The sequence below is a fragment of the Diadema antillarum genome, unplaced genomic scaffold (assembly GCF_040938485.1).
Source record: "Diadema antillarum isolate AM-2024a unplaced genomic scaffold, OU_Dant_1.0 seq00000488_RagTag, whole genome shotgun sequence".
In the NCBI taxonomy this organism is placed as follows: domain Eukaryota; kingdom Metazoa; phylum Echinodermata; class Echinoidea; order Diadematoida; family Diadematidae; genus Diadema; species Diadema antillarum.
The window spans coordinates 107,806-129,007 of record NW_027271450.1 but is presented as its reverse complement, the minus strand read 5'-3'; the positions used below and the strand labels follow the sequence as shown (position 1 = coordinate 129,007).

The 21,202-nt window shown below is 37.4% G+C and overlaps 2 long non-coding RNA genes across 2 annotated transcripts; both read right to left on the bottom strand.

Annotated features, from left to right (window-relative positions):
• Window positions 1-6,129: 6,129 nt before the first annotated feature.
• LOC139733711 (uncharacterized) lies at window positions 6,130-10,008 on the bottom strand. The gene is made up of 3 exons (XR_011711112.1): window positions 9,876-10,008; window positions 8,499-8,530; window positions 6,130-6,205 (listed from the first exon to the last, which is right to left on the bottom strand). It is a non-coding gene; the product is annotated as an uncharacterized lncRNA (long non-coding RNA).
• Window positions 10,009-13,748: 3,740 nt separating this feature from the next.
• On the bottom strand, window positions 13,749-20,317 carry LOC139733710 (uncharacterized). The gene is made up of 3 exons (XR_011711111.1): window positions 20,257-20,317; window positions 17,013-17,122; window positions 13,749-14,024 (listed from the first exon to the last, which is right to left on the bottom strand). It is a non-coding gene; the product is annotated as an uncharacterized lncRNA (long non-coding RNA).
• Between the last annotated feature and the right edge of the window lie 885 nt (window positions 20,318-21,202).

Genomic DNA, 21,202 nt, shown 5'->3' with positions numbered 1-21,202 from the left:
AATCTGATAACTATTAGTGTCACCGAGAAATTATTGGCTGCTAATCACCTGCCATGGACACCAAAGATACAGGAGGTGTGTGATGGAGTTATGATAATTAATACCTGGGTCTCGGGATATGGGCATAATATCTTTTGACATGGTATTCCCCCTCCCCCCATTGTAAGATTAAGAAAATACTGTGAATTTTCACTTTCATCATTTTCTTTACTTTTTTATTTCTGGATTACTCATACAAAACTTTCTTTCTTTATCGCAAACAAAAGAAATCATAACATTACACGTAGAATCAAACAGTATTATTCTACTATTGGACAATCCGTATAATACAATATACTGTACGTAGCATAGTCGTGCATCAGGTCACGAGAAATTTTATAAAACGTGATAGTATATGAGTGAAAACCAAAACACTCAGGTAGAAAAATTTAATTTAAAAAAATATGTGCTTATCTGTGTGTGCGAGTATCTGTATATGTGTATTTATACACACTTCGTTTGCATATATAGATAGTAATCAGGTTTGACAGAAACATGATTTACATCAACGTGATATGTGAGGAATTATACGATCTGTTGTTACTCTGACAAAATTGGCACAAGCGTTTATACAAACATTACCGATATAAGATGTGGTATTGTAGATATGAAATATTTTAATCAATATTCCATTCTATATACCTGCGCTTACATTAGTGTGTAGTGGCTTTTATTTACTGCTGTGAAAATGTGTTAGACAATGCAAAACCATACTCAAGCTAGATAAGAATTATTGCAGAGCATGAAGACGTGTAACATGGCGTTCGAGAAACATATCAAACTTCTTTGGAAAAAAAAAACATTTACCACGGACAGAGAATTTAGACTTTTAAAAAAAATGTAGCGGTGAACTATCATTATTCTCTGACCAAGAAAAAAGAAACTTTCACTTTGCGTCTCATAAAAATCGGCATTATCATTTATTAAACATCATTATCCTTATTCATTTATTCATTTTGTTTTACTTATCTTATACTGAATTGTTGGCCTATTCAGTTTTGTAAAACTGCTTTCTAAAGGCGCCCCGCAGTAAGAACGAAAATTCTATACGAAAATCAAACAAATACAGTTATAGGAATTGTTGTAAACTACATACATCTAGAGTGGATTAATGATCAATAAGTACAAGTTTATGTATACGTAGATACATAGATATAAATGTATATAAGGTAGCAATGTTACAGATCAATTAAAATACTATATCATATGGCTTTGCATCTTTTTTAATCCATAAAGGTATATATATGTTTGAACATTTTACAAGGAGTGCAATACACCTTTGTAGAGATCACAAGTTTTACATCAGTAATCGTTTCAATCTGCAAACTTTAAAGTAGACATATTCAGGTAGGAACCAAATACACGCAAATTCGATGTAATTTTCTAAGTCTATATGTACACGTTTGGTCACCATACGCCAGCAACACAGTTTTGTATCATTTTGCAGAAAAAAAAATATGTCTATGTGTGTGGTAAACCACTTCATTTTTCATGTTTTTGCTCAAAGATAGGACACTGGCAGGGTGCTACATAACTTTGTTTTTAACCGCTTGCCCGATGGGACGAGCAGACTTTCAAATTGTTGCAGAACATTTGCTCGAACATGAATTTTACTTTTTGGAAATGAAATTAAAGCGTGTTGCATCACTATTTACAAAACAGTAATTATCTTTGAGTTTCTGTATCGTTGACTTCGTGGGTTTGAAAGGGAAAAAGTGAAAAAAAAAAGTGGCTTAAAACTTTTTGCTTGCCCAATTCGAACAAGCATTTTTTTCTCATTCATTGTTCTAAAGCACTTGCCCAACTTTGATTTTCACTTGCCCCGGGCAATTACGCAAGCGCTACGTAGCACCCTGCTGTAGATTTTATTCATTTGTCTGTATTTGCTGGATATGCAGATGTCTCTGTCGCCTCCATTGGTTTTCCCTCGTCTGTGCAATTACTGTAGACGTGTATCTCCGACTGTCTATCCGAGTCTTCCAATGTGGGTTTTCCAGGGAGGTCATCACTCACCTTATCGTTGTGTTCGTCTTCGATTGGGTTCGGTTGTCCCGGTTGGGGAGGTTTCTCTTGACCAGTAACCGGAAGCACGAAACCTTCGTTGAGCCGGTCGTTCGTGCCCGGATCCGATTCGGACTCGTGTGTATCCGAGTCTTGCAATGTGGGCTTTCCAGGAAGGTCATCACTCACCTTATCGTTGTGCTCGTCTTCGGTTGGGTTCGGTTGTCTGGGTTGGGGAGGTTTCTCTTGACCAGTAACCGGAAGCACGAAACCTCGATTGAGCCTGTCGTAAGGGCTGGTGGTGATATCCGACTCGGACTCATGTCGGCTCTGACTAACCGAAGGGCCATCTTCCGGTTTGCATTGAAAAGTCTCCTGCACAGTTTCATACAGGTGATCGACGATCAGAGGAGGTGGAGTGCTGCTCGGGGATTGGTGTAAAGTTGCGACGACCACATTGCTGTCTCCACGTCTTTTCTCGTTATCCACGTGTATAGCGCCACCCCCTTTCTCGTCATCCTTACCCACCTCTTCAGCCGCTTGCTTGGACCTATTCCTTTCAGCGGTTTCCTCGAGGCGGAAGTAAAGGGGATTTTTCACGCATATTTCACTTTCCAGCTGGTTGTCATCCACTCTGCCTATATATATAGACAACCAGAATGATATGTTTTTTCCATTGTTCCATATTCCGTATTTCAATCAAATTTTATTTGATGTTAGGAGAGAAGTCACCAAAATATTACATTTGAGACGGAAATAAACAAACAAAAGCAGATATGGGTAACGTGTAAACTGCTGTACCTACTCAAATGCAAGAAGAGCAAGTAAAATGTATACTTGAAATACTCCATGTGTGCTTATATATATACATATATATATATATCCTCCTTGGTGTTACTTAGTTAATTTTGTCCACAGCAAATTACGAGCTTGGCTTTTCAGCACGTCTCCTCCATTTCCGGTAACTTTAACTTTAATTCAATTTCATCTGCATAATTATGTGACGCGTAGTATTGTTAATTTCACGCATTTTTCTTTGTTACTACATCGTATTGATATAGTGTTATTTCGTGTAAGTACATGTTGTGCATTGTATGAAATGAAATAAAATGATTTGATATATATATATATATATATATATATATATGTATATATGTATCTTTATATATATATATATATATATATATATATATATATGACTCGTAGCTTTCGCTGATATGAAAATAACCAAAGATGTGTTATGTTAACTTCTTGAAAATTGCTACTTATGTATATTAGAAATTATATTGCCCACAATTTCAGGTGTACAAAACAGTCAACTCACATTTTAATTGACTTTCGACTAGCAAACTACATATTTTTGATCCCCGCATTCCTTAATAATCTACATGATACACGATGGTCCAGATTTCCTTCCTAGTGATATGCTCATCTTCCTTCCTTCACGTCATTTTAGAATTTTATCCCTCGCATAACCATTAACAGATTTCCAGAATACCCCTATACTCCTATTTTAAAGAGTACGTCTGATTTTGAAGATGCCGAGTGACATTTGATCAGGAACGACTTGTTTGTTCTTTATTGTGAACCAAGAACTGATGATATCCACCATCTTTTGTTATTCTGTCTTCCATTTTATTATTTTGTTCTCTCATTTTATTTATGTAATTTATGTAAATATATCATGTTACTTTATCTTTAGATTTTATCACTTTGTTAAAGTAAAATTCATCTTAGTCAATGTTAGTGGGTATTTGCACACATATTCTTGTCTTGAGGACAATGTTGGTAAAATGTTACTGTAGGGTTATGATATGCAACAACATAAAAAGGAGAAGAAGAGGAAGAAGAAAAAAAACCGGGTTTCTATAGAAAATGATTTGCCCTTTAGCCACCAGTTCTGATGTCAAATCATACAATGTTATGAACAGATCAAACAAAATTATTATTACTATTCTTGTATAATACCTCCATAGAGGAGCTCATAAGAAAAAAGAAAAGTCTCCACATGGGAACTCATATAACTAAACATTGTATGAATGATGGTAATTTGGTAAAATAATCCGGCATCTGATGTCTATATCAACAAATCCTCCGAGCTTGGCACTTTCCCCATATCATATATCATCATTATATTCTCAGCCACTAAAAGTTACACTAACGTGAGTGTAGCAACACGTAGGCATACAGTTTCATATCCTCTCTGTACTATACATGTTAGTGTTATGAACTGTGACTGTGCACTATCACAGAAACTAAAATAAAACTTATATTTTTGGTGAGCGGCAGAAATTGAGATATGGTATCCACTTCATGCACGTAAAGTGATCTGGAAGTACTTTTTGACCATCAGCGGGATTCTAATAAACAGTGATTGGAGCACAAACATTACCGTCGCCTATCTTTATTCAGCATATTATTCATGTATAGTTTAATTCAAAGAGTATCAACCTAATTAATACAACAATTGTTAGAAAAGATTGAGTTTGCATATTGTACTGGTTACTCCTGAAAAAAATGTTCGCATGCAAAATGAGAGTAGCCGTATAGCAAATCTCAATTCATGAGATTGGAATTATGAGGGAGCTTTAGATTTGCGATGCGGACGATTGCATTGACCGTTCTCGTCTCTCCCTGCGTTGTGACGTTGCAAAGTAGAGATTACGCGAGGACATAACACGTTACCGATAGAAAGTAAAATGGCGCCTCCATGATCAGTGCATCAAATAACTCTGCGTCGCGAATTGATTGGACGCAAAAATAGCCCAGTGCCTTGTTGCATAAAAAGATGCCATCAAACATAAGTTACGTACCAGCCAATCAGAACCGAGTAATCAGAGACTTTTGATGTTTGACACTTTTATGCTACAGGGCTCAGAACGCGTAGTGAAAACTCAGACGACGCGAGATATAAATACAGATTGATTTTGGTAAGTTATTTTGCGCATGTGCAAATAAAGGGTTGTTTTTTTTTTCCACTGAACGTCCGCTTCATGAAATTCTAAAGCTCCCTAATGTTTGCATGGGGGACATAAGAATCCACTCATAATCATTTCAATTACGTGTAATATATAAATCGTATCTTATTATATAGAACAACACATGGATAGATTGACTGATACATGTACATTGACTGATACATGTAGACGGGTAGTTAATACATCATTATTGAAATCCGCTCAAGGATATATAGGGCATACAAGCATCTCCTATACATATATAGTAAGCCTACACATTCATACATTCACAATTATATACATTGCAGAAAACAAGAAAACAGGTAACATACTAATTCCCAATAACACACGCATATACAGGTATACATGTATTACAGGAGGACAAACAGGAGGAACGAGGGGGGAAATGTCTGCTGCTCAACAGTATAACCAAAGCGTTAGGCCCCTGTCAGGGCATATGACAGGGGCCTCCGGAACATTTTGTAATATTAAATGGGTTAGTCAAATACCGGTTGGTGATTGGCTAAACACAGTCACGTGATGGAGGTACATTCGTTATGTTTCCCATGGGCGAACATTCTTGTAATGTTCTCCCATGGAAAAACATTTTCACGTAACAAATGACAGAAGGCATAGGACCGCGCGCACAGTGAATTTGGCTCTGCGCGAGCGAGCGACCGAGTACTATTGTGCTGGTGGTTGTCGTTGGCGTATTTGACTATGAAACCCATACTATAACAGATGATGACTTTTGCTGTCGGGAACATATACCAAACGTTCCATCCTCAGGGTTTGAAATGCCATTTAGGGAGGCTATGAGTCCCTCGACTTCGTCTCGGGACTTATAACCTCCCTCAATAGCATTTCAAACCCTTCAGGTGGAACATTCGGTATGTTCCCTCCCCCGCCAGTCATCATCTATATAGTGTATGCATGTGTGTGTGTGTGTGTGTGTGGGGGGGGGGGGGTTATAGGGGTTGTCAAAGGTCAATTTTACCCCTCTAGCCCCATTCATGAATTTTGAAGTATGTTCATAACTGCACAATTTTTTTTTTTTTTTTTGGGGGGGGGATGAATTTCAAGTAAACAAATCATTTATATAAATAGAAAGGGCAGAAACAGGATATACACACCATGGTCGATCTGCGGTATGGACGGGAGACTTCTGCACAAATCCTTGACATCCGTGTAACGTGCAGTGGTAACATCTGTGACAGGTACAGCAATGTATTGATGAAGACCATAAGACACTTCCGATACACATACATATTCACTACGCGATGGTACCTATACCACTTCTGCGTGTCACTCATGAACATCAAAAACAAATTAATTCATAGAAGGAACAGGGCAGTTCAAGTATCTGCGGACGGACAAGTCCTTAACATTAGATTAACACTGGTCAGTTGCTGGCCAGATTACCAACTTCCGGAAGGCTAGGGAAAAGGGAATTCCACAGAGACTATGGTGCTCCTTTCATCATAAACGGTTTCACACAGGTATGAGGTATCTATAAAACTCTGCATGCTAAAACAAAAGACCCGGGGTCTCGCGCTCACCTGAGCATCGCAAGTTCACCTTCCATGCATTCTTGCAGATCGTGGTCCTGAGAACATTGCATCACAGGGCTGGCTTTGAGCGCTTCCACATAGACATGCATGGTGTCCAGTTGTGTTTTCTATCATATTTGTAAAATACCTGCCAAGTACACTGTATTTAGACAATTTGACTATAATGCAATTTACAAAAAAAAAGAAGAAGATCAAAATGTAAGACTGGTTTTGAAATTGACCCCCATCCAGGTCCACAAATAGCATTAAAAGTATATTCATAATTAAATATTTAGAGAATTTTTGGTTTTAAACGATGAATATATCATATCAGATTTTAAACTGCAGTCACCAATCTCCTTACTTATAATCGTTAGCACTAACTAAACTTATCACTTCTTGGTTTTAAGAAGAAGAAGAAGATATGTATAAAGATCCCCCGGGGTGGGGGCATTGTGCGGGGTGGGGGGGGGGGTGGGGCAAATGAAGAATTGTTCCAACTTGTACAAATATTATGTTTTCTACGATACGCTCTATAGTGATAGCACCTGTTTTTGTAAAAAAAAGAAGATGAAAATGTGAATATTGGGCCCGACTTGAACCCCCCCCCCCAATACGCCATAAACAAACTAGAAACTACAGTAAAAAATGTATTTACTCATAGCATTGTATTGTAGCTTCTCTCTGCTTGCTCTAAATAGAATATGTGCTAATTACAAATTTCTTAGATTTGAGGGCTTTGAGCCCCATCAAAGAGGGGAATGGTGCCCAATTGCGCAAATACAATTCAATCCTCCAAGCGATAATTCCTGCCAAGTTTGGTGAAAATCTGGCCCTCATTTTCAAGAAGAAGCTAAAAATGTTAAAAATTGGTCCCAATTTGGTATCCTTCCATCTTCTGATCTGCTACAAACTTGAAACTACAGTCACTATAATCTAACTTACCTGTAGCACTACATTAGCTGAATTTAGCTCATCACCCGAGGTTTGAGAGAAGAAGATTCCTCGATTTGGGGGATTGTCTGTCTTCTCTCCCCCCCCCCCCCCCATCCCGGGGTAATCGCATGATGCCCCAGAGGACCCCCAGGTGGGGAATGGTGCCCATTTGTACAAAATAATATTCTGTCACCCTTGCGATTATATACCCAGCCAAATTTGGTCAAAATTTGAAGAAGAAGAAGAAGATAAAGAAGAAGAAGAAGAAGAAGAAGAAGAAGAAGAAGAAAATGCACAAGTCAGACCCCAATTGAAAACCGCGGGGTCTCGAGGGTGGTACTCCCGGATCTACCATAAACAAACTTAAAACTACAGTCATCAATGTACTTGTTAACAGCATTACCTTAGCTCTATCACTTATATATCAGGCTCTAGAACATTCGACGAATTACGCACGAAACAAAAACAAAACAAAACAACCCAAAGCAAACAAAACCACACAAAAAAGGCAAAGTTTGTGTATGAAATCGTTTCAGGAATTTAGATGATCAGGTGCTGCAAAAAGCAGGTATAGATAGGTCTATTATGCTATTTGGCAGTTTAGTGACTTATACAAAATATCACCGCTTTCTCATGCCCAGGTCACTCTTGATATCCTGATGAGGTTGTACGACACGTGTAGTCGTGAGTCGTATAGTGTGCGGTGGGCTTTATATGTATATCAACTTATCGATTCCCACCTCCTTTGAATAATGCATTACAAGTATATTAACAACGCACTAAATGGAGGAAAATTGAAGCCGGACATTTAAAAAAAAAAAAAAACTAGAACTGGACGCCCTGAGCAAAAATGTAGGTGTGAATTACAGATCACCTTTGAGATTTTTTAAAACCATCCTGTCTGTGTAGGTATAGAGTAGAGTTCTTTCTTACATACAACTGTGGAAAACAGAATATAAGCGTTAAATGTAGACGTTGACGTTTTCCCCCAACAAAATAATATGCTTATATTTACCTTCGCTAGAGCCTTTGTTGGTATCATCATGTCTGTGAAACAGAAAAAAAAAACCAGATGGAGATGTTTATTAATAACTGTAGTATGATTTGGAGATCGAAAGGTGTTTTGACTTTTTGTGCAACTTAATTCACGGACGCTTGATGAAATAAATAATAGAACCATGAGTGTTCGAGAGAATAATGACAAGATATAACATGCACAATGCAATCAACAAGTTTTTCATATCAATAGTAACAAGCACATTATGGTATATTACATGCATGACACTTCATAGTGACAAGAAAAAAAAAAACACCAGACATTACAAGCATTGTGTCAAGGCTATGTCTTCATAATGGATATTTGTGAGCAAATCATCTCATGAAAGTAGCGAGGCGATGTCGTTCTTGCGATAAACATTGTTTATCATTCATCCAATAGTGTGAGAGAATTTTTTTTTTGTTGTTGTTGTGAAAAGCGATATATGAGATGAAATGAAATGATATGAACTGGGATGAATTGATTAAAGATGGACAGCTTAAAGCACTGAATAAAGTGCAAAACTAAATCTATTTAGTATATGTACACGTAGGATGCTATGAAAAGTTTGCTAACAAGAGACAAAAATACGCTTGTAACAATTTCAATTGATTTTGGACCGAATGATGTCCAATCCTGACTGGACTGATGCAATGTACTTTTGTCTTTACTATCCTGCTTCCCAAATAAAATAATGAACAAATAAGGAAATAAATAACAACAGAAAGTTGGAGATTTCGTTGAGGATTCTAAAATCTTAACATACCAGAAAGAGTCAATGGTCAATTGTTTCCGGAATTTCGAGGAAAAACTCTTTATGTCTTCAAATAATTTTTCATAGCGTGATTGATGAATATACAACGGTCACTATGATATTTCTTCACCAACTACGGTGGCCACCAGAGTTATCATTTTTTGCACCTTTCATTTCTCCAAGGTATCAGTCTTTATAATTATTCATAAAATGGGTTCGAGGAAAACCGAAATACTTTGATAACACCAGGAAAAAACAACAACATTTTAACATGAAGTGAAGCCAAAACCATGCACCTTAGAAGGAAATCGTGGCAAACACAGAAAGATTTAAGGAAATCACAGAAACCTTTAATCGCTTATCGCCTTCCACATATGGGGAGATAAAGGAAAAAATTATCAGTTATTCTCTTCTAGTTAGAGTTATGGTTTAAGTGTGAATATGTATGAGGCATACGTAAATACCACGATTTCGAGTGTTATATTATTAATAAAAAATAAACTGCACATAATATACAGCTAATGGAGACTTCGTTTAGGATGTCAGAATTCTTACCAATCACTCAATATGATGTCACATGAGCCTAAAATCTAACACCCTACCTTGTTCTCCTGACTTTCAGCTGTCTCTCGACTCGTCGAAGACGAATGCCAAGCACAGAGATGACCACGATTAGGAGGATAGTGATTAAGAAGAAGAGGACTTCCTCTGACACGACGCCTTTCTTGTTTATATGGAGTAATTGTGGAATTAAGTGCTGTATGTTGTGTAAAGGCAATGAAGAAAAAACATTTTGTAACAACTGACGTTTATGTGTATGTATGGCTCCAACAATGTGCGTATATATATATATATATTATATACATGTGTAAGTATGTTCATGTACAATGATAATACAGGAATCAATAAATCAATAAATCAAGTCAAAATTGATAAAAGATATATATTTATCCCGCGATTGTTTCATATCGTTATCTTACATAATTTGCACGTGTGATGAGTGAGGGAACGTCAAGTCGTTGGTTCAAAAAAAATCTTGCCCACGCGCATTATTTGGTGACCACGGAAAACAGATCCAAATGCAAAATCAAAAAAAAAAAAAAAAAAAAAAAAGCTTCATTCTTGCTAGCCTTTTGTCAAGGCCGTCTCGCTGTAAGATGGCTATAACTGGCAAGCGAAGCGAGCCCAGGCGAGCGCGCGACAGCACGAACCCACTCGGCTGGGCTCTCTTCACCATTCAGCGAAGAGGGCATTGAAAAAAGGCTACATTTTGTTCCATCGCAGTGAAACTCTTTCCTTCTTCTTCTTTTTTTTTTTTTTTGCATTAGCTTTTTCATTAAAGTCAAGTTAGTAACGAGATTGAAGGTTTTCCTCAAAAAGGGAGCGTACGTGGGTTCTTTACTGTTAAGTTGGCGAGTATAAAGATAGCCAGGATCATCACAGAAATTGAAGGATGAAAGAACACGCACGAGCTCTCTGCTGGTACAGGATACACCTAATTGAAAATTGGAAATTCGACTTTTTCTTATGCAACTAATTGACAAATTGCCCTACATCGACGATAAATAAGCACTGGGTTGATCAGTATTTTATTAGTATAGCCATGATAAAAGAAATCATGGGCGGTACGTACTCGAGCAGGATTGGAACCTACGACCCCTCCTGATCTCCGGTCAGAAGTCATCTCCACTAGACCACCGAGCTTCCGCCCGACAGCAAGAGTTGGTTCTAATCCTATTATTCTTCTATTTTTATTCCCAGTCTTTTCATAATTACACGAGAGACAAATCCGTGACGTTTGTCATAAACATCATAAAAAGGAATCATAGTTTATTTCACTGTCATGAATGCACATACTGGTATAGATATAATTATCATGTACTATATGGTTGCTTTGATATGTGTATGTATACAGGTTGACCAGATTAGTGGAGAAGTTTCTATTTGGTATAGCTACAGTATACATGCATGTAAAAGGAAATACATTGCAGTTTGCCCAATCGTAGAATGTTCTATATGAAATGCCTGGACACATATTTGGCTAAAGTAATGCCAATCTATACACCTGTCCTTGTAGCCCAATGTGATTGGTACTTATTTTTAGACAGTGAGTCAGCTAGAATTTCTGGAAGGCTCTTGAACCCGCAAGTATGTACAAGTTGGAACATACTAGTATGCAGGAGCCCCAGGTTAGAGCGAATTACAGAACATTCAAGAAGGGGTGAATGAGCCTATATAGGCCACATAAATTCTGAGGTTTCTGAGAGTACCCAACACCCTCTGCTCTGAGAGTTAAAGTGACATTCCAGACGATTTTCATAATTTCACCATTATCGTATTACGTAAATCGACAACTCCATGTATAGATTTGTGGAATTTATTGTGGTTCATGAGCAGAGAAAAAATGATTTGAAAAACCTTAAACAAATTACACTGAACAAGGATGATGACATAGGAGGTTCACATATTTCAGAAATGTGGCAGTGTAATTCCATTACAATACCGCTCGCTAGCAAGTTCACCTGTGAATAATCTATGCATGCCTTCTTCTTTTGTTCTGCTTCCTTGAGCCCCAACTTATGCATTCTTATGGTGACTCTGCCATGTCATCATCCTTTGTTCATTGCAATTTGTTCTAAATTTTGAAAATATATTCCTATTCTTCATCCCAATTGTCACCAAATTCTGAAACTCTGTTCTCAGTATAACTAATTTATAGTTGTTCATTTGTAAAAATCTGAAAATCATCCGGAGGTCTCCTTTAAAGTCACTTCTGGCTCTGAAGCGACTTGTTTCAGTCAGTCCTCTGTTACCTGCTGACGTGCTATATTTGTGGAGATCAATCCTGGGAGGCAAATTGCCTGGGAGACATACTGCAGGTGGAGAATATTGATTCGCCCTTCCGTTTGGTGACTAACATTCTCATGTCAATGGACATTGCTATACAGAGCTGTGAAGAAGCTGGATTCCTAGCTGGTTATCATTTGCTGGATTATCATTCACGCATCGACTGCATGGACCCGGTCGTCATAACGTCTGGATTCTACACGTGTCGCTGTGGATTGACCTGCGCCTTTTGATTTACGTCGGAGGAATCATTCATCGGTGCATCAAGGATCATTTATCTGTGCATCCGAGATCGAACATCATTTGTAGACAATTCCAGAAGATTCCATGGACTTTGTGATTGTATGTACATTCGATTGTCATGCACGTAAACGACCGCACTGTTATCGTAATCATTGCATTTTATACAACGTCCAAGTAGATCCTTGTAAGTTGATTGGAGGATTGTTGGTGACGTGATATTCAATAAGCACGCACTCCATTCAACGCGCCGTGCAATTTTGGTTCTATTTTTGGCGTGCAACTGGGTTCGATTTTTTCGTTCTACTATAACATTCCACGGTTCGAGAAATTGTACGGTACTGCATGTACTTGTGTGTTGCATATTGAGGATCGCATGCAGCTAGCGCAGTGTACGTGTGCGGTACATGCATGCGCGTACGCAGGCCTACGTAGTGCTAGTGTACGTGTATGAGCGCTAGTATTGCTGTGACCTGTATCTACACTGATTGCACAAGCCAGAAAGAGAATCGCAGTGGATCCACATGTAAGTATGGCTGTATTTTTCATACATATATAGACTTCTAGGCCTACTTAGACCTACCCAACAATCCTCCAACCAAAAAGATCTACTTGGACGTTGTATAAATCAATAGTGTATGGTCTTTACTCGTGCAATGGAACGAGATTTCGCACTCGGTGAAAGATGAGGTGCACTATTCAACTCGGCTTCGCCTCGTTGAATAGAGCGCCTCTATCTTTCACCTCGTGCGAAATCTCGTATTATAAAATGGGTTCAAGAATGTAGCCAATAGGAAGCGCTGAAATGAGACACACCTCCTTCCTTTACTTCAGTACAATTGCACTGCCTGTATCCTATGGTAGATTGCCGATCGTCTGTGCGCGCGGCGGGCGGCTCCTTTGATGAATTGCATGCATACGCGCTGTCAATCCTGTAAACAACTTCTAGTTCGGGCTGCCGGCCGGCCGGCCTGTCTTCCCTTGTGCATAACATGTGTGGCGTACGTACGTATATGGGACCGGACGCGTACATGGAGTCACTTTGAAGAGCAAATCCAACGATTTAGCAGGTATATTCTCACGCCGTTTTCAGAGTATGTTGTCTAGTAGGCCTATATGAGGAGTCTATATCAAGTCTTTAAGGTAAAGGGTGCATATTCTATGTAAAATAAGTAAGTTTTCATGCGGGAACTTAAGTGTCCGGAAACCCAACCCCCCATTATACTTATACTGTATGTGCGGGACTTCCGCGAGTGCGACGTGCGTAAATGTTTGGGACGAACATCTTCGTCTAACACACTCTATCCTGTGCATCATTAGTATACCATTGCACTCGTGACCATTCACTATTTGTATAATGACAAAATCATTTCGAGTCTGTAACTTGCAATGTTAGTGTTTATTAACCCGCCTGAACATCAATATATTGGTTCTTATGTGCTATCATTCTCAGTGTGATTTTGGTCATAACGTCATAGTCATACCTTCATCTTCATGCTTGTTCGGGTTGCCCTTAATCTTCCTCTCGACTTTTTTCAGACGAACGAAAAGCACAATGACGGCCACAATTAGGAGGACAAGGGCTGCACGGGGGAGTACGTAGTGTCTGCAGTAGTGTCTTTTCTTTTCGTGACCCTCTTTCCCTGAATTGCAGGACGTCATGACTGATTCCCGCCGTAAAATGACAAAGATGATAACATGATAAATTAAAACACAAACCAACTCTACGATGTTTTATGTCTGATTATAAATTTGCATAAAATGATGGTGACATGAGGAGGGAAAGTGAAGCCATCGGTTTATGAAATCCTCTCCCACAACAAACGTTTGAGTTGCAACTTCAAATGATTCCAAATACCACTTTATTACAAACCTCACTATACTATATCAGACTTCAGTATTATATATGTCATTATGGTCAAGTTAGACGTGGATTATACTTTTTTCTTTAACGGGAAGGGCGGGTGGTACATCATTACTACGCTGTGTCGAGATACCAAAGATCATCAAAGAGATTGAATTATTTAAAGGTGAACAAAGGATGAAGAGCTCGCTGATATAGCATATATCTAATGGAATAGCTTTTATGATTCTTTTCTTGTTTACACACGATGAGTCCGCGAAAATAAAAACAAGTCATTTTGTGCCATATACATCAAATCTTATTGAATCTTGCGATTTTCTGTTATATTTTTGAATTGGTTCTTGTGTTTGCTTGTATTCATTCGGCGACATTTTGTGAACAAAATATTTGTACTGACTGTAAAAAAAACGTGTTTCAGGTTCTCTGTATGTAGACTCTGTTATCAGCTATATTTAGTTTGCATGTGCACTCTTAAAACATCCGAGTCAGAACTGACCCGGAACTGGGTCCGTTGGGGTCACACACCGTTCCGGGTCAGAAATGACAAGGAATGGGGTCAGATATGACCCATTCAGAGTCATGAATTGGGTCAGGGTGACCTCATTCGGGGTCTTAATGACCAAATTCCAAGTCATTTATGACCCAGAACGGTGTGTGACCCCAACGGACCCAGTTCCGGGTCAGCTCTGACTCGGATGCTTCAAGAGTGTGTGTTGCTTGTGTATTTTGTGTTCAATTGGTCAGTGAAATAGTGCAGGATGATCGAATCTAAAGACGAAACAATTAAACCCTAAAAAAATAAATAATATATATATATATATATATTATATACAGTATGTCCAAAAAAAATTTACAACGGGGCCCTCCGCAACGATATCTTTAAAAATAGTGAATCAATCTAAATACAAATTCAGGGTATGAAACTATAACTCATTGCCCACATCTTACAGAAAACCCCATTCGATTTGCTTCAGTGGTCAAAGAGAAATACATAATTTTGTAGAGGATGTCGGGAATCTCTTCTGTCCAAGTTCTGTCTATTGTTCACACACAAGATCATCGAAATGCTAATCCTAAAGTAGCATTTGAAAAATTTAATCATATTGGGCATTATCAATGCGAAAATCTTATTGTAATTTTTTGGGGGACATACTGCAGTAAGTCACCCCAAAAATTACAATCAGATTTTCGAATTGATAACACCTATTATGATCAACTTGTGTACGTGCTACTTCAGAGTCTTAAGGTATTACATCTTAGCTCTATTTTGCAGAAAACCCCATTCAATTTGGTTAAGCGGTCACAGAGAAATGTGGATTGTTGTAAAGCATGTCATGAATCGGATTCTTCCGAGTTTAGCATTTCGATGATCTTGTGTGTGAACAATAGACAGAACTTGGACAGAAGAGATTCCCGATATCCTCTACAAAATTCCGTATTTCTCTTTGACCACTGAAGCAAATCGAATGGGGTTTTCTGTAAGATGTGGGCAATGAGTTATAGTCTCATACCCTGAATTTTTATTAAGATTCGTACACTATTTTTAAAGATATCATTGCGGAAGGCTGCGTTGTAATTTTTTGAGGGACATACTGTATATATACATTCAACAAAAAAGTAAGTTCCCCCTAGCATTTTTGACTGTATCTCAAAAAGTATTTTACCGATTTTCATAATTCAAACGGAAATGGATAAGGAATTTTATTACTCATAACATGAGTGGCAAATCATTGACACCAGATATCATTATTGGTGTGAAAAATGCATTTTATGTCAAAATGCATGGAAACAAAAGTTACATTTAGTGATTTGCAATGACTTTTACACAAATAATCAAACAATCACTCATGATTCTGAAAATTTCAGCATGGTTTGTTGCATGTTTTTCTATCTCTTTCTTTTCATGAGCATACAGTGAAGTATTTGATAAATTATATGTCCACCATCCGCTTCAATGACCAGCCGGCATTTCTTCCTCATACTGTTAACTAAATTTTGTACTTCGCGCTGCTCAATGTTGGCCCATGCTCTCTGCAAGATGCGCTGAAATTCTTGCAGTGAAGTATCATCTTTCACCTTCTTGCTCGCTTTCCGCTTAATGATATCAAAAAGATTCTCTACTGGAGTACGTTTGGGGGATCTTGCAGGCCACTCCATACGTTCGATGCCATTAAGACCTCAACAAACTGATATACAACTTAAGCGCATGATTCAAAATGACCATAGGCACATTAATGTGATCAACCCAAATTGGAATTACAAATCACATGGCTTCTGCCAACATTTTCATATTGAAAAGGCTATTAATTAGAAAGTATGCATAACATCTGCTTAATAGGGAAGCACAGTGTACCTGAAGAAATTCCTGATAATTACACAATTTAAAAAGGACATTTCGCTAACTTACATAGAAAATGTATACAATATGCTTCATATAGCCTGAAGTGCAACTTTTTCCCCATGCATTTTGACATAAAATGCGGTTTTTTTAACACCAATAATGATATCTGGTGGTAATGATATACGATTCATGTTATGAGTAATGAAATTCCCTATCCATTCCCGTTGGAATTATGAAAATTCGTAAAATTCCAAAAATGGGTTAGGGGAACTTACTTTTTTTTTTTTTTTTTTTTGCTGAGTGTATACATAATTGCTTTCTGGAACGCATAAACCCTCTAAGGGCCATCAGCTCAAATCACCACAGACATTGTACCTAACAAGTCACATATAGAAATGGGAGAGTTAATTCATATACGTCATCCAAGTCAAGAGCTATTACCATTACCTGATCTACTCTGGGCTGGTACTGAAGTCTCTACTGGGGATGTTGATCCTACGTTGGTTACAGAAGGGCTCACCTCCCTGGTTACAGTCGATACCATACTAAGTAGTTTGCTGCAGGAGGAAATATTGAGATAGTCCAAATCAAAGTCACCCTTCGTGACTGAAATGAATCAGATTTACATGCACGTTGATTTGATTTTGATGTTGACGTTGAATGACACGCTATATATATATATATATATATGCCATGTGTTCAGAATAGGACAATGGACCTGGTATATTATGTGTAAACATGTCCTTTGTTTTACTTATCAATAAAGACATGATTACAACAACAATATTTCAATGTCGAGACGTGTAAACGTGTCTTATTGCACTAGCTGTCCGCCACATTAAAAAGTTATCAAAGGTGTTGTCGAGAGATAAAACATTGTTCGGTAGGCCTCTAACCCTTATTTGACAGCTTGATATTTGAGTACACAAAAAACGTGTGAAATAGAGACTAACATCGAAGAGGGGTCATCCCACAGGCTCGACACCCACGAGTCATACTACCCACGAGTAATACAGCCCACGAGTCATACAGTCCATTTAGAAGTCATACAGCCCACGAGTCACACAGCCCATGAGTCATGCATTACCTTTTCATTGGATATTTGTAATTAAGAATTCTCCCGGACTTTAGACAGGAGAACATTTTCTCATCTGCTTTGCACTTTTCTCTGTCCAATTTATAATTTTACTATGATATTGTCGTCTTGTTTGTGAATGAATGCAATACTAAATTGTAGATTACACTCTAAGCTACAACACATTCAAATTTTTTGAGACAAATCTCCGAGATGGATGACGGCAAAAAAATATGGTCCACCCAAGATCGTCAAATATGCAAAGTCATGAAATTGACTGAAATGTCAAGTATTTGATTCAATGCTGAAACTTTTCATTTTATTTCATTTCATTCATTTATTTAAGCATACTTCAGTCCGAAGACTGTTCTACCGCAGGTCCATGCGGATAAAAAACAACATAGACATACAGAAATGAAAAACAAAACTCATTCATAAAAACAACAAAAACATAGAAAACAGAAAAACATGGTGATGAAACTACGGCACACATTTCGACAGAAACAAACATGATAAATCAAAGATAACCATGTACAATTACTACACAAGTACATTGCGGTAGTTTAAAATGAAAGAGACGAAAACAAAGGAGAGTTCAGGAGAGAGAGACAGAAAGAGAGAGAGAGAGAGGGAGAGAGAGGGGGGATAACGAGATGAAAGAGCATGCAAAGGGGAAAAACTGAGCAAATCTGTCTATTAACAGTTTCGGTCAAGTGCATTTTTAAAGCTTACAAACGTTTTTTGTTTCAGTTCCAATGGTAACGTATTCCAATATATTGATCCAGAATGTGTCAAACTTTTATGTTTGAAACAAGTCTTAATCAAAGGTAACTTTGAAACTTAAAAAACTAAGGTTTGGGGTAAATACTATGATACCGTACATCCAGTTCATGATCTTTCCCTATCACATGGAAGGAATAAAGGGGGCAATTTTTAATTATTCGTTAACATTTTTTTTGGGGGGGGGGTGGGGGCATCTCTGCCATTTCCTCAATATCACGTGCCAGGAACGATTTATTTTCAACGCCTAGCATCAGAATCGAATGAAGTGTAGTGTATCTAGTATATACCGAGGATTATCTTACAAGTCCGGAAATGTTTCAAAAAGAACAAAAAGGAAGTTTGTTTATTTATCTAAAAAACAAAGTTGATATTACCATGATAACTTATGTGATTCAAAGTTCCGTGAGCGTTATGTTTATTGCTTTGTATTACTTTATACGGAAATAAAATGATTTGATTGAATTGAATTTAAGAGTTGATGAAATATTTACATGACAACGGTTCCTAAAGAAGTAATGAACGTATTACAAAAGACATCAATATTCATGCCACTGAAATACTCTTGATAATCATGTTGTGAACACCCGCCGAGTAACAAAATTTTACCATTTTCTCTTTCCAATTCAGCAGTGATAGGAGAAAATTTTGTTAGAAATGCCTGTTACGATTAAATACTTCTCAAACAATCTCGACAAATCCAATGCGAATTAAATAATTTCCTCTCCCACCATCAAATCTCTCAATAACTAAAACTACCAGGAAATGATAAAATAAATGATTTTATCTTGAATAGTATTATCGATATTAACCATTGATAATTTTCCGACAATAGTTAACATGTTTTAAAAAGGAAATGTAGGTTACACATTCTTGTGCTTTTCCTCAAGAGATTGCAAATTTATACAAACAACACTACCAACTACCAACATGATATCCTCACTTCCCTCATTATTCTCAAGAAGTTATAGTGTTTCAGGAGAATAGCTAATCTTCTCAGATATTCCAGTTTCTGTTTGTTTGTTTCTTTTTTTTGACAAGAAGCCTTTGAACTCAATCGTTAGTAAAGTGATTCATATAATTGATAGTGAATATTGAATAATCGTTATCTTCCTCAACTTTTCTAAGGTCTTTAAGACGATAAATCATATTCTGCTTTAGAAGGTAGCTCATGACGTCACACAAAGACAAACACTGATGTATTTCAGATACATTTTACACGTACTATTTTTATGCAAAATGAAAAATTATATTTCGTTCGATCATTAACAATCATTCCAATCTGCAGAAATGTGTGGTGCATTGTCTAGGAGATAGTTACTTATGTTGTGTGTTTTACTGATCGTGAAATGATCAGCTTTTGACGTAAAATCAACAAAAATCTCTTGTCATCATCACTGTTAGCTGTCATCATTAAACAGATAACCATTATATGTGAGCGCAGCTAATAATACATATAGCGCGAAAAGATGTGCATCTTTCTCAGACAAACTTGTCAAAAGGCAGGGTAAGGAAGAGCAGATTATCAAAGAAATAATAATGAAGATGATGATAATAATAATAATAATAATAATAACAATAATAATAAATACAATGTTAGTAATAATGATAATCACAATTATAACGATAATATTGATAATAATAATTGAGACTTAGCGCATAATAGCTTAATCATCAACCAATTCTTTTTGCACCCAACAAAAAAACGTTATAGTGAGATTCAGGTATAACATAACACAAAAATGATTAATATTCAAAAATAAGAGAGTTGTTAAATAACTTTCTATCAGTATTAAGAATAACAGAAAAAAAGACATAAGGAAACAATCATTTTACCTACTGCGTTCCTCCAGTTTTCAGTTGGCCTTTTTCTGTCCATGCATTCCTTATGCGCTGGGTGTGCCCGGTCAACGTATAGTCGATCTACGAAGAGCGAGTCCTATAGATTACGCGAATGTTATAGACTGGAATGATTTGGGTATCATTTCCTGTAAATCGCCACAAACCAACGAGCGATTTCTTTGAGTATTTGAACAAAAAAAAAAAGAAAAGAAAGAAACACAGATTGAGATTTCTCCTCGGAGTCCCGTCCGAAATTCCGAAAAACTTATGCAGCCATGGACATGAACAGCCATCAGATCGAGAACAAACCACTGCACGCCTCAACTTGTTTCTATTAAAGTCTTGGCTTTCATTTTGTGAATACACAACTGGATTTGATCATGGTCCATAAGTCCGCGCGGAATTCAAGAACTGAAGCACTGTTATACGCAAGTGGTTAATGCGTTTTATCTCTTATTTCTGGAACAATATTGGTAATACGATATGAGGAAACTGAAAAGCCAATTAGAATAACAAGTACCCGAGCTGCCATGTTAATGTGTTTATGTTCGTTTCTAGAGTCTCCTGCTCATGCACGAACTTAAACCAAAATCGAGAACTAACTTGTGATTCTTAGCAACATTCTCGGGAAATACACTGTCATGTGTGCCGCATAAAGGCGGTTGTTATAGGCCTATAGCTATAGATAATGAAAAGGAGCAATTCCCACGGCATATAGTTTGACTGAGTTTGATGTAATCTATACATCATAATACTTATAGAGACCATATAGTCGGGTTGGAACAAGATTTGGGAGAGGAAACCTATAAGAAGATATCAAACTTCGGGAGCTTTGGCATACATGTGGGGGACCTCAAGGAGGGCACGATGTCCATCGATATTCTTCCATCACACTGGCAATAATTCATGAAAAGTTTATCAACAATATGAACATGCTTTT